General features: G+C 43.0%; 1 protein-coding gene across 1 annotated transcript in view; it reads right to left on the reverse strand.

Annotated features, from left to right (window-relative positions):
- Nucleotides 1-6,359, reverse strand: part of ANKFN1 (ankyrin repeat and fibronectin type III domain containing 1) — a 666,636-nt gene extending 660,277 nt beyond the window's left edge. Inside the window, exon 1 of the mRNA XM_077458934.1 lies at nt 6,276-6,359. The gene's annotated coding sequence lies outside the window, so the exon portion shown is untranslated. The remainder of the gene's footprint in view (nt 1-6,275) is intronic.
- Between the last annotated feature and the right edge of the window lie 6,748 nt (nt 6,360-13,107).

Genomic DNA, 13,107 nt, shown 5'->3' on the forward strand with positions numbered 1-13,107 from the left:
GTCACTTGCCACAAGATGTGGATTGTCCACTTTCCACGTCACCTGCCATGCCATCTGCCACAAGTTGTGGATTGTCCACTTACCACGTCACCAGCCACATCACCTGCCACAAGTTGTGGATTGTCCACTTGCCACACCACTTTCCACGTCACCTGCCACGTCACCTGACACAAGATGTGGATTGTCCACTTGCCACGTCACCAGCCACATCACCTGCCACAAGTTGTGGATCGTCCACTTGCCACGTCCCTTGCCACGTCCCCTGCCACGTCACCTGCCACAAGTGGATTGTCCACTTGCCACGTCACTTGCCACGTCACCTGCCACAAGTTATGGATTGTCCACTTGCCACGTCACATGCCAGTCACCTGCCACAAGTTGTTGATTTTCCACTTGCCACGTCACCTGCCAAGTCACTTGCCGCGTCACCTGCCAGGTCACTTGCCACGTCACCTGCCACAAGTTGTCTATTGTCCACTTTCCACGTCACTTGCCACTTCACCTGCCACGTCACTTGCCACAAGTTGTGGATTGTCCACTTGCCACATCACTTGCCACCTGCCATGTCACTTGCCACAAGTTGTGGATTGTCCACTTGCCACGTCACTTGCCACAAGTTGTGGATTGTCCACTTGCAATTGCAATTGTTTAAAATATTTTTCTAATGGTTTTTCATCATTTGCAATCATTTTTGAGATTTTTAATGTAAAAAAAAAGGTCACCTTTAAAAACGCATATAAACGCAAACGCGGCTAAACGCGGTTGCCGCGTTCAGCCGCGTTTAGCCGCGTTTAGCCCCGTTTTGCGTCTGAAACGCAGAAATTTTTGTCTCTGAACGCATTTTTTTGCTTCTGGAAAAACGTGATTAAACGCAACTGCATATAAACGCAAAAAAACGAGACTGTGTGCATGGACACATAGGATAACATTGAATGAGTTCAGGTGCAGTTGAAAAAACTGTCCAACTGCATCTGAACGCGCGTTTAACTGCGTCTCGTGTGCATGAGGCCTAATGTGAACAGCAGTGCGCTGCGAAATACATGAGATGTCTGGCACAAGTGTGAACCGGCACTCACTATCAACAGGATATAACAAAAAATCCATGCAGTGTTTCCAAATGCATGGTCATCACTAATTTTGAGAGGAGACAACAGTCTAGCTGTCAAATTATTCAGACTGGAGAGTCAGGGGGGATGGGCTGATATATCATCTTTTGATGAGGCAATAATGTCTCAATTAGCTTTTAATGGAGTCAAGAACAACGCTTACAAAAGCACTGCCTACTCAGTTTTATACATCATCTTGAGAATGGTAAATATTTACAAGATTATAGGTGTTAACGGTCTGTCAGTGTATGTTTAAACATTCAAGTATACAAGCAAGGCCTTGACTCAAGAGACCACCCGGCTACGTAGACCACCCTTTGGTGGCCCCATAACGCTCCACACCGACTCCATTAATAATCTCCTGGTCTGTATAAATTGATGGCTCCTCTAATACAGACAGCGGCGACTTAATGAGAAATTTGCCTTTCTTTGTCGGAACCTTAGGCTCAGGCGGCTTATGTAAACTGTTTGAGTGAAAGAACAATCACTTATGTGACTTATGTCATTAACAGACTCCAAAACCTTCTCTATTTTTTTCCCCCTTTTCTTAACATCACCCCTGAGCAAGGTTTTGTGTTACATTCATTCTGCTTGGAACTAAACAAACACAATGAAACTGAAATTGGTATATAAAAATCAGCATGTCCCGTCTGCCTGTCTGCTAAGCAACTGTCTCTCCCAGTTAAAATAAAAAAGTAAAAAGCAAGGTATCTTTTTATGTATGGTATATAAACACTAATTTTTCCTGAAATCCATATAAACATCCTCTTAGTCTCTTAACAAAGGCAAGAAATCTTAGCAGAGGTTCAAACTCTCTCTCTAATGCTTTAAAGGAGACCTTTGGTTAATATTCAAAAACTGAGTAAAAAAACTACAAAATATAAAGGCAATGCTCTGGTTTTGTTTTTTCTACTAACATGAGCAGTAGAACCTTTGGTTAATGTTAAATATTGGTTATAAAGCAATTCCAGCAGGTGCATGGAACTTGCTGACCACCCTATAGCAGTTTTACTGCTACAGGGAACCGCTCTGCACAGAATCATGTATGTATATGTGATATAGATATAGATATAGATATAGATATATCTCTATCTATATCTCACATACATATACACACACACACACACACACACACACACACACAATATTTCACCTCCAAGTATCGGGCGCAAGTGCACGCCGCCGCCAGCTCTCTTCCACAGTGATACTAGACAGCGGGAGCTGATCAGTGGGTCCTGCAGGCCTGATGTCCGCCGGCACCCACAGATCGCTCGGTACACAAGCAGAACTGCGATGCAGGCAGATCGCCATTCTTTAACTAGGGAAGGCTTTGATCCTGTGCTCCTGCAAAGCAGGAACATGGATCAATGCCTTCCCCTAGTAAAAGCACCTCCCCCAATGTAAAAAACAGTGTTTAACAGTGGGGTAAGAAGTTTAACCTCTTGCCAGCCAGTGTCATTAGTACAGTGACCATACATATTTATAGCACTGATCGCTGTATTAAGGTCACTGGTCCCCAAAAAGTGTCAAAAGTGTCAGTTAGTGTCCTGACTGTCTGCTGCAATATCGCAGTTCCACTACCGCTGAACGCTGCCATTACTAGTAAAAAATAGAGAAAATATTAATAAAAATATCCCATAGTTTGTAGACACTATAACTTTTGTGCAAACCAATCAATATACGGTCATTAGGTTTTTATTTTAAACAAAAATATGTAGCAGAATACATATTGTCCTAAACTGAAGAATAAATATAATTTATTTATAGCAGGAAAACTGACAGGTACGTCCAGTTGAATTGCCGCCCTGCCATTGTGTGCCGGTCGGGACCCCCGTGACTCCAGTCACGGGTCCCACAGACTCGATCACCGTGGGGATACCCACGATCGTCTCACAGGGAGGCTGAACGGGGAGATGCCGATGTAAACAGCATCTCCCTGTTCTGACTAGCAACAAGTGACACTGATCTCTGCTCCCTGTGATTGGAGCAGAGAATAGTGTTCACTAACACACAGCTCAGCCTCCCACAGTTAGTAAAACGCCCCTAGGACACACTTAACCCCTAAACTGCCACCCGCTGGTTAATCCCTTCACTGCCAGCATAATTTACACAGGAATCAGTGCATTTGTATAGCACTGGTTGCTCTATAAATGACAATGGTCCCAAAAATGTGTCAAAAATGTCCGATGTGTCCGCCATAATGTCGCAGTCGCAATTAAAAAAATAAATAAATAAATCGATGATCGCCGCCATTACTAGTAAAAAAAAAAAAAAAAAAAAAAATTATTAATAAAAATGCCATAAAACTATCCCATATTTTGCAAACGCTATAAATTTTGCGAAAATCAATAAATGCTTATTGTGATTTTTTTTTTACCAAAAATATGTGGAATAGAAGAATACGTATCGGCCTAAACTGAGGGAAAACAACTTTTTTTATATATATTTTGGGGGGATATTATAGCAGAAAGTAAAAAAAAAAAAAAAAAAAAAAAAAGTGTTTTTTTCAAAATCGTCGCTCTTTTTTTGTTTATAGCGCAAAAAATAAAAACCACAGGGGTGATCAAATACCACCAAAAGAAAGCTCTATTTGTGGGGGAAAAAGTACGTTAATTTTGTTTGGGAGCCACGTCGCACAACCACACAATTGTCAGTTAAAGAGACGCAGTGCTGAATCACAAAAAGTGGTCTGGTCTTAAGCCAGCAAAATGGTCTGGTCTGAAAGTGGTTAATTGTCGGTCTTTTTTTTTTTTGTTCATAGTGCAAAAAATAAAAAACACAGAGGTGATCAAATACCACACAAATTTTATTTGCGTACCACGTCAGATGACTGCACAATTGTCAGTTAAATTAACAGTGCCGTATCGAAAAAAAATGGCCTGGTCATGAAGGAGGGTAAATACAGTATATAAGGGGCTTGAGGGAACTGCAGTGGGCAAAAGAAAATGAATGAAAAACAATGTGTGGCGCTTGCAATACTACTACTAAACAACTCCCCTATACAACCATCTGAAATAAATAACTACCCTTTTCAGGTACCATACAGATAGAATCATACTATAAATGCACCTCCCTTAATTGTATCCTTCACTGCATCTGAGCACCACAAACCAAAAATATTATTTCATTTTTATTTTTAATCTTCAAAGCAAACTCACCCATCCATATCTCAATGCTTTATTTTGTTGAGAAATCACTTTGAAAAACACCTCCCTAACACTTCTGGCTGTGACCATCTTGAGTAAGGGCAGATTCATGTAGCATTTACTTCCTGGAATCCATTTGCCCTTACCTCAAGATCTACAAACTTATTTTTGGTATAATAGTGCCTTAGAAGTATTAGGTTTGTATAGAAGGTCGTATTTAATATAGGATTGGGTGATATTTTCCCGCCGTAGTATGAAATTCCCAGGGGTGTTGTGCTGATGCTGCTCTCCTGTCATGTACAGGTGATATTGGGTATAAGTGAACCATCTAGATTGAATGCATGTATTATGAATACTTATAGCTCCCTTGCAAGTGGTGAGAAAGTTAGAGTGTCGTTTTTATTTTGATTGGCTGCCTGAGGCTCACACCGAGGCCTGGCTACAATGTATGTCATTTAAGCGGTGACACAGCACGCTGTCTGTGCCCCGGACATCAACGTATGACGAAATGCTTACGGCAGAGCGACACGCCGACATCACCGTGACCGCAGACTCCTGGACGAACGGGGGGTTGTTCTAATTGCCAACCAGCATACTGTTTTTAATTGCAAGTTTGGATTGCTTTGATGCAAGTGCAACTTATAACCCACTAATAAAAGTTTTATAAAGATTTTATGCCATGTGGAGCTTTATATATTTTTGGGTATTTTCAATGACCTTGCTATCCAGATGACCAATTTGCATGCTACAAGAGGACTGATAGATGATGCTTAGAGGACTTGGCTGGGTTTATAGCCACAAGTGTTATTGACCTTCTGTGATAGGAGGTCTTTGAGAGCTGGTAAGCAAGCATTTTATCCATTGTGGTGGTGGTTCTTTCTGGTGGACTATGCACTCCAAGGTGGTGGAAGGAAGTGCTATGGACTAAGAACATCTATTGCTATACTGCTTAACCACTTGCAGACCGGACCATTTTGCTGGTCAAAGACCAGACCACTTTTTGCGATTCGGCACTGCGTCGCTTTAACTGACAATTGCGCGGTCGTGCGACGTGGCTCCCAAACAAAATTGACGTCCTTTTTTTCCCACAAATAGAGCTTTCTTTTGGTGGTATTTGATCACCCCTGCGGTTTTTATTTTTTGCGCTATAAACAAAAATAGAGCGACAATTTTGAAAAAAACGCATTATTTTTTACTTTTTGTTATAATAAATATCCCCCAAATATATATATATAAAAAAACATTTTTTTCCCTCAGTTTAGGCCGATACGTATTCTTCTACATATTTTTAGTAAAAAAAAAAATAAATAAAAAAAAAAAAAAAAAATCGCAATAAGCGATTATTGATTGGTTTGCGCAAAAGTTATAGCGTTTACAAAATAGGGATAGTTTTATAGCATTTTTATTAATAATTTTTATTATTTTTTTTTTACTAGTAATGGCGACATTGTGGGGGACCCATCGGACATTTTTGACACATTTTTGGGACCATTGTCATTTATACAGTAATCACTGCTATAGAAATGCAGTGATTCCTGTGTAAATGACACTGGCAGTGAAGGGGTTAACCAGTGGGTGGCAGTGTAGGGGTTAAGTGTTCCTAGGGGTGTGTTACTAACTGTGGGGGGGTTGGGCTTTCATTTAGTGAACACTGATCTCTGCTCCAATCACATGGAGCAGAGATCAGCGTCACTAGTTGCTAGGCAGAATGGAGAAATGCTGTTTACTCAGCATTTCCTCCATTCGGTCGCTCCGTGAGACGATCGCGGGGATGGCCGCCGCGATCGAGTCCGCGGGTCCCACGACCGGACTCATGGGGGTCCCGACCAGCGCGGGAGCGCGCCGCCGGCGGCGTGCTCCCGATGGCAGGGCGGCATTGAATATTGGACGTACCTGTACGCCAATATGCCTGCCCGTGCCATTCTGACGTGCGCTGGTCGGGAAGTGGTTAAGGACTTTATTGGATCACAGTTGGTGTATTTATTCAAATTGCAGTAACGTGACTCTGTTAAAGCTTACTTACCTCAAGCATGCATGCACGAGAGTGCGCTTAGCCGAGAAAACCCCCTCCTCCTCTCCTGAAGAATCCTGGGATGTATGGCATCATTTGCCAAGGCCTGGAAGTCACTGAAGAAACGTAAAAAAAAAAAGGAATTATTATATAACTTTCCTATCCATTTACTAATGCAAGCAGCAAAAAAAAAAAACAATATTGATTGGGAGATTGAAGTTCCACTTCAACTAAATAAAATGCATAAAGCGATAACACACAATATTCCAATAATCCCTGTCAAATACAGTGCATATTGTAAAGAACATGAATGCCATGAAAAATGAGCAACACAAGTCTCTTCTCAGGTCCACCACAGGCACTTCTGGCTCCTCCCCCTATTGAGTGCCCTCAGAGCAAACTGCTTGCTATGGGGCCACTTGTGGCCTCTGTCCCGAGCCGGCTCCTTGTGTTCACCGCCACACAGTGTGCAGTCGTCCTGCCTGGTGCTTCCTCCTCACTGGCCAATGTCTCCCACAAATGCCTCTGCTCAATGAGGAGGGAGAAAGCCAGTGCACTCATGCACATCACTGGATCAAAATCGGACTCAGGTAAGTATAAAAGGGAGCTGTCTGTAAAAGATGTTTTACCGTAAGGCATAGAATGCATTAAGGTAAATATTTCCTACCTATAGAACGGCTTAGCGACCGCCCTATAGCAGTTTTACTGCTACAGGGTGGCAGCTGTGCGCAGGATTACGTATATATACCTAAACCGGTAGGGGGTGCGAATGAGCGCTGCCGGTGGCTCATTCTCGCTGTGATTACACACAGTGGGAGCGGATCAGTGGCTACCACAGGTTCGATGTCCCCTGGCACCCGATGATCATCAGCCAGAGAGACAGAACTGCAATGTAACCAAGACAGATTACCGCTCTGATAGGAGGGAAGGCATGGATCCTGTGCCTGTCTGCAAAGCAGGGACTAGGATCCATCTCTTTCCCAAGTAAAAGCACCTCCCACAGTTTAGTAAAACACTGGCTAGGCACACAGTTAACCCTTTAATCGCCCCTGATGTTAACCCCAGATAGCAAGGACAACTTGCCACTAATTTGTGGCAGTGTCGAATTGTAAGTCTCTTAACTTGCTGTACATTTTCACTGGCAAGTTGTACACTTGCAGAGGACTTCAAGAATAAGTTTTAGTTGACAATTCTCCAATTTGTAGAAAATGTGTATGGCAAATCTCTAGCAAGAGCAAAGTTGCAGTGGTGGGTCTACAGCATGAAAATACAGCCAAAGTAACCCCTGTGGTGGGATGACTATTGCACAACATAACTCAACCAAAACTTGCAGCAGACTTGCAGAATGTTTGCAAAGAAAGTTGATCTGGAGTCATCCAATGCAGACTTGCTGCAATTGTACAACAAATTGTGAAGCCTGGCAATAGCTTAGCAAGTCATTTTCAAACTTGCAGCACAATTGCTTACTATATGGGACCCTTTCCCAGCCAGTGTCATTAATACAGTGCATATTTTTAGCATTGATCACTGTTAGGGTTGCTACCTCATCCCTTTAAACCCGAACACATATGAATTAGCCAGTTTTTTTTTCTACCAAAAATATGTAGCAAAATACACATTGGCCTGAATTGATAAAGAAATTCGTTTTGTTTTGTTTTCCCAATAGTTTTGCTGAATATGTTTTACAGCAGAAAACAATTTTTTTTTTTTTTTTTTTTTTTTTAAATTGTTGGTATCGTGCAAAAAACAGGAAAAAAAAAAAAAAGAAAAAAAAAAAAACGCAGTGGTGATCAAATAGCACCGAAAGAAAGATCTGTGTGTGGGGGAAAAAAAAAAAAAAAAGGATATACATTTAATGTGGGTACAGTGTCGCACAATGGCGCATTGTCAGTTTAACCATTTAAGGACAGGAAAGGATCTGCCCCCTTAACCACTTGCTTACTGGGCACTTAAACCCCCCTCAGTCCCAGACCAATTTTCAGCTTTCAGCGCTGATGCACTTTGAGTGACAATTACGCGGTCATACAACACTGTACCCAAATGAAATTTTTATCATTTTTTTCCCACAAATAGAGCTTTCTTTTGGTGGTATTTAGTTACAGCTCGGAGTTTTATTTTTTGCTAAACAAACAAAAAAAGATGCAAAAAAATAAAAATAAAAAATCATGTTTTAATAGTTTGTTATAAAATTTTGCAAACGGGTCATTTTTCTCCTTCATTGAAGTGCGCTGATTAGGCGGCACTGATGGGCTGCATTGGTGGGCACTGATGGGCTGCATTGGTGGGCACTGATGGGCTGCATTGGTGGGCACTGATAGGCTGCACCGGTGGGCACTGATAGGCATAGTTAAGGCGGCATTAATAGGCACAGATAAGGCGGCACCGATGGGCACAGATAAGGCGGCACTGATGGGCAAAGATGGGCACAGATAAGATGGCACGGATGGGTGGCACGGATAAGTGGCACGGATGGGTGGCACGGATGGGCACTGATAGGTACCACAGATAGATGGGACTGATGGGCACTGATAGGTGGCACTGATAGGTGGCTCTGATAGGTGGCACTGCTGGGCACTGATGGGCGGCACTGCTGGGCACAGATGGGCGGCACTGCTGGGCACAGATGGGCGGCACTGCTGGGCACAGATGGGCGGCACTGCTGGGCACAGATGGGCGGCACTGGGGTGCAGCACCTTTGAGGCAGATTGGGTGGCACTGTGGGGTGGCACTGTGGGGTGGCACTGTGGGCACTGACGGGGGGCACTTACTTTTGCTTTTATTTTACTTCAGGATGGCACTGCGGGAGGCAGGTGGGCACAGGCAGGTGGCAGGTGGTCCCTTGTATTGATGGCCGTGATCGGGACTGATGTCCCGATCACGGCCGCCGGTGATCGGCTTTTTTTTTCTCTCCTCGCGCTGTCAGCGCGAGGAGGAATAATAGCCGATTACCGGCTCCGTTCTATCACATGATCAGCTGTCATTGACTGACAGCTGATCACGTGATAAGGGGTCGGGATCGACCCCTTACACGGATCGGTGATCAGGCGAGTCTCACGGACTCGCCGATCTCAGGGGGCGCGCAGGCCGCTCGTAACCGGGACGACGTCAATAGACGTAGTCCCGGAAATGTAGGTCCGCGCTAATGCCGTCATTTGGCAATAGCGCGGATCTGTAGTGGTTAATGACCAGGCCATTTTTTGCGATATGGCACTGCGTTGCTTTAACCATAGCGAAGCTGTACCCAAACAAAATTGGCGTCTTTTTTTCCCCACACAGAGCTCTCTTTTGGTGGTATTTGATCACCTCTGTGGTTTTTATTTTTTGCGCTATAAACAAAGAGTGACAATTTAAGAAAAAATTATAACATTTTCACTTTTTGCTATAATACATATCCAAAAAAATAAAATAAAAAATTATATATACATACACACACATTTTTTTCATCAGTTTAGGTTTAGATATATATTCTTCTACATATTTTTGATAAAAAACTAAAAAAACTAAACAGAAAATCGCAATAGGCGTATATTGAGTGGTTTGCGCCCAAGTTATTGGGTCTACAAACTATGGGATAGATTTAGGGACTACTATTTACGTTTCATTGTTTTTACTAGTAAATGGCAGTGATCTGCGATTTTTAGTGGGACTGCGACATTGCGGCAGATAAATTTGACCCCAAATTAAACTTTTTGGGGACCAGTGACATTATTACATTAATCAGTGCTATAAAATTGCACTGATCAATGTAAAAATGACACTGGCAGGGAAGGGGTTAACACTAGGGGGCGCTCAAGGAGTTAACCGTGTTCTCTAGCTGTGTTTTAACTGTAGAGGGGTGGGCTGCCAGGGACATGACAGATCACTGTTCCCGATGACTGAGAACAGTAGATATCTGTCATGTCCCCTGTCAGAACGGAGATCCACCTTGTTTACCAAAAGCAGATCCCCATTCTGCCTCTATACTAGATGGTCACGGGTCGTCAGCAGACATCGAGTCCAACCAACCACGGGCCCGCCACTACAGCCATGTGACCCGCCATACAGCTATACCGATTCGTGCAGGAGAGCCAACCTGCCGCCGTATAATGACGGCGGCTGGTAAGCAAGAGGTTAAGTAACGCAGTGCCGTATCGTAAAAAATAGCCTGGTCATGGGGGGGTTAAATCTTACGTAGGTCAAGTGGTTAAAATAAGCAGTGAAGAGACAACATAATGCCTCTTCACTGCTGTCAATTGCCCTCGAGCTATCCAAGTGCATAAGGATGAGCTCAGGCGTGTTCACAACCCGCACGTGCAGAGCCTGCCAGGAAGTTGGCACTGCACATCGCTTTTGCAGAAGCGCACTAAAGTCCATATAACATGGTTTTCTATGGGTCACATTCACATCTGTGCATTTTATAGAAAGGGCCAGAGATTTTTTTTCTTCTGGTTTTTGGTTCCATAGATTTCACTAAATCAAAAATGTGTATTGAAAAAATGCAAAATCCACCTGGAATATGCAAACTGCAACCTGTGTGCGAATCAGGCCTAAATGCACGATTAAACAATTACATCAAACATGTGCTAATGATTAAACAGACAAGATAACACGTAGGTTAATCCCTTCATACAAAGGTAAAACCTAATGCCTGAACACAGATTTGCAACTTTGACATGTGTTTGTAAAACTGTACATATCACAATTACAATTGTTTCCAGGTGGATTATAGCTTGATTTTTTTTTTCCAGGACAAATTGGGCTTTCATATGGTGAATGAATATCTCTCCTTTTTTTTTTTTTTTTTTTTTTTTACTATTTTGGGCGTTTTCTTTTGCTATAAAAAAAAAAAAAAAAAAAAAAAAAAAAGTTTTAATTTATCGGTTGATATTTCTTTTTTTTATTAACATAACCTACCACCAGAGGACAACCCAAACGAAAAATTCCCCTGTTAATTGTTGTCTTAAAAATAGGGGTGAACAGCGGCGCTAGATATGGTGATAACATAAAATTATACAACAACGGGAATATAGGTATACATAAAATGAGTGTGAATAAGCACACATAATATTAAAACATTTGTTTAAAACATAATGTCCATAAATGATCCGAGATCTTGTATGATTAGCACCTGGAGGCAGCTCCCTAAGGCTGGGTTCACACTGCTGCGGTGACGAGATCAGATGTGATTCGCACCACACTGCAAATCACATCCGATCTCTGTGCGATGTGAGTTCAGCCATACATATAGTATGGCTAAATTCGCATCGCATCCGGCCCAAACTCGCACAGGACCCTTTTTTTTGGTCCGCAGCAGAATCGGATCACATGGGTGTTCACACCAAGGCGATCCAATTCCTGTCCGAGTTTGCAGATCGCACTGCGATATGCAAACTGATCTGGGGGGGTGTCATTAACTTTTCACTGACACTCCCAGCAGTTCATATAGGGCAGTGTGAACTGCCCCTGGGAGGCATGCGATGCGGGAACCCGCAGAGGATTCGCAGCGTTCCCGCATCGCAGCAGTGTGAACCCAGCCTTAGAGTGAAGCGATGGGTTCTGTGTTGAAATGGGAACAGAGGAGCGCCAGACTAAGTGCAGTATAAATCATATATTTAATAAAAAACAAGTAGTAACTCACAGGTTAAATTAGATGAGTTCAGTATGTGGTGAAAATCGCCAGTCCTGGAGTCTCATAAATGTCTTCCCTTTGTAGCCTGGGGCACTGGTAAGATCTTACAGGGATCCAGAGAATGCTGGGAACCAGGAGGCAGGAAACAAGAAGCAGCTGGTCGTGACTTCACAGGAACAGGAAATGTGATTATTCACAGTGGCAAGGAATGGTAATGCAATTCGAAGCCACAGCTTCTTCATCAGACCATATGATTTATACTGCACTCTCTGTTCCCATATTTGTTGTCTTAAACCTGTATTAAGGCCCATAAATAATAGTGCACCTTTTGTTTTTTATCCTATCTAATCTAAAACCCAAGAACGCTAAAACGAATACATTTTTTTTTCTTACCTAAAATATACTGAACTTGACCTTAGATCATAACATTAACCCTGTACTAAATATTATAACCTGTCCCACTTTCTGCGCATGTGGTGTGTGTGCAGAGCAGAGTACAGCCAAATTGGCATACAGGAATAGATGCAGAGGACTTAATTACCATGATCCACCCTGTGCTGTATGACCCCAGACATCAGCATTGAGGATGAGCTCAGGCGTGTTCACATGCTCCACGTGCAGAGCCCGCCAGGAATTCACAGGCAGCGAGACATTGCCCCGATGCGTGGCTGCAGAGATCGGGCAATGTCTCACTGCCTGTGATTAGCGCAGCGCTGCGCCAACTTCCTGGCGGCTCTGCACGTGTAGCATGTGAACACGCCTGAGCTCATCCCTAATCAGCATTATAAGGATGACAGAAGAAAAGGGAGGAACTGGGAGAGAATTACAGAAAGAATTTACCCCGATTATGAAGCAATAGAAAGGAGATCACTGGTAAGTTGCTTATTGCATGTGTTTAACAGGATAGCCATATCAGTCTCATGAAGTGTTCCAAAACAGAGTACAGTGACCACAGACCCCCTCTGTCTGCACTAATGATGGGAATTTTTTTCCTTTCAACACTGGGGAGGGGATGCCTGAAGAAATTAGGCCCAGAATTTTCCCCATTCAAGAGCTGTCCCAGGCATTATAGTCCTGGAAGTCCACTTTTTTTTTAATGGGAGAAAACAGAACAAAAGTCTATCCAGCTATTCCCAATGGAGGAGTTTTAACTTCAGACAGCAAACACAAATGAAAAATACCAAGCCACCTGGCTCCCTTTTGGCAGTACCTCTGCTTGTTTTGGTCTCCAAGCCC

This window comes from Lithobates pipiens, unplaced genomic scaffold, assembly GCF_037356315.1.
Source record: "Lithobates pipiens isolate NorthernLeopardFrog02 unplaced genomic scaffold, aLitPip1_a1.2 Scaffold_28, whole genome shotgun sequence".
NCBI lineage: Eukaryota > Metazoa > Chordata > Amphibia > Anura > Ranidae > Lithobates > Lithobates pipiens.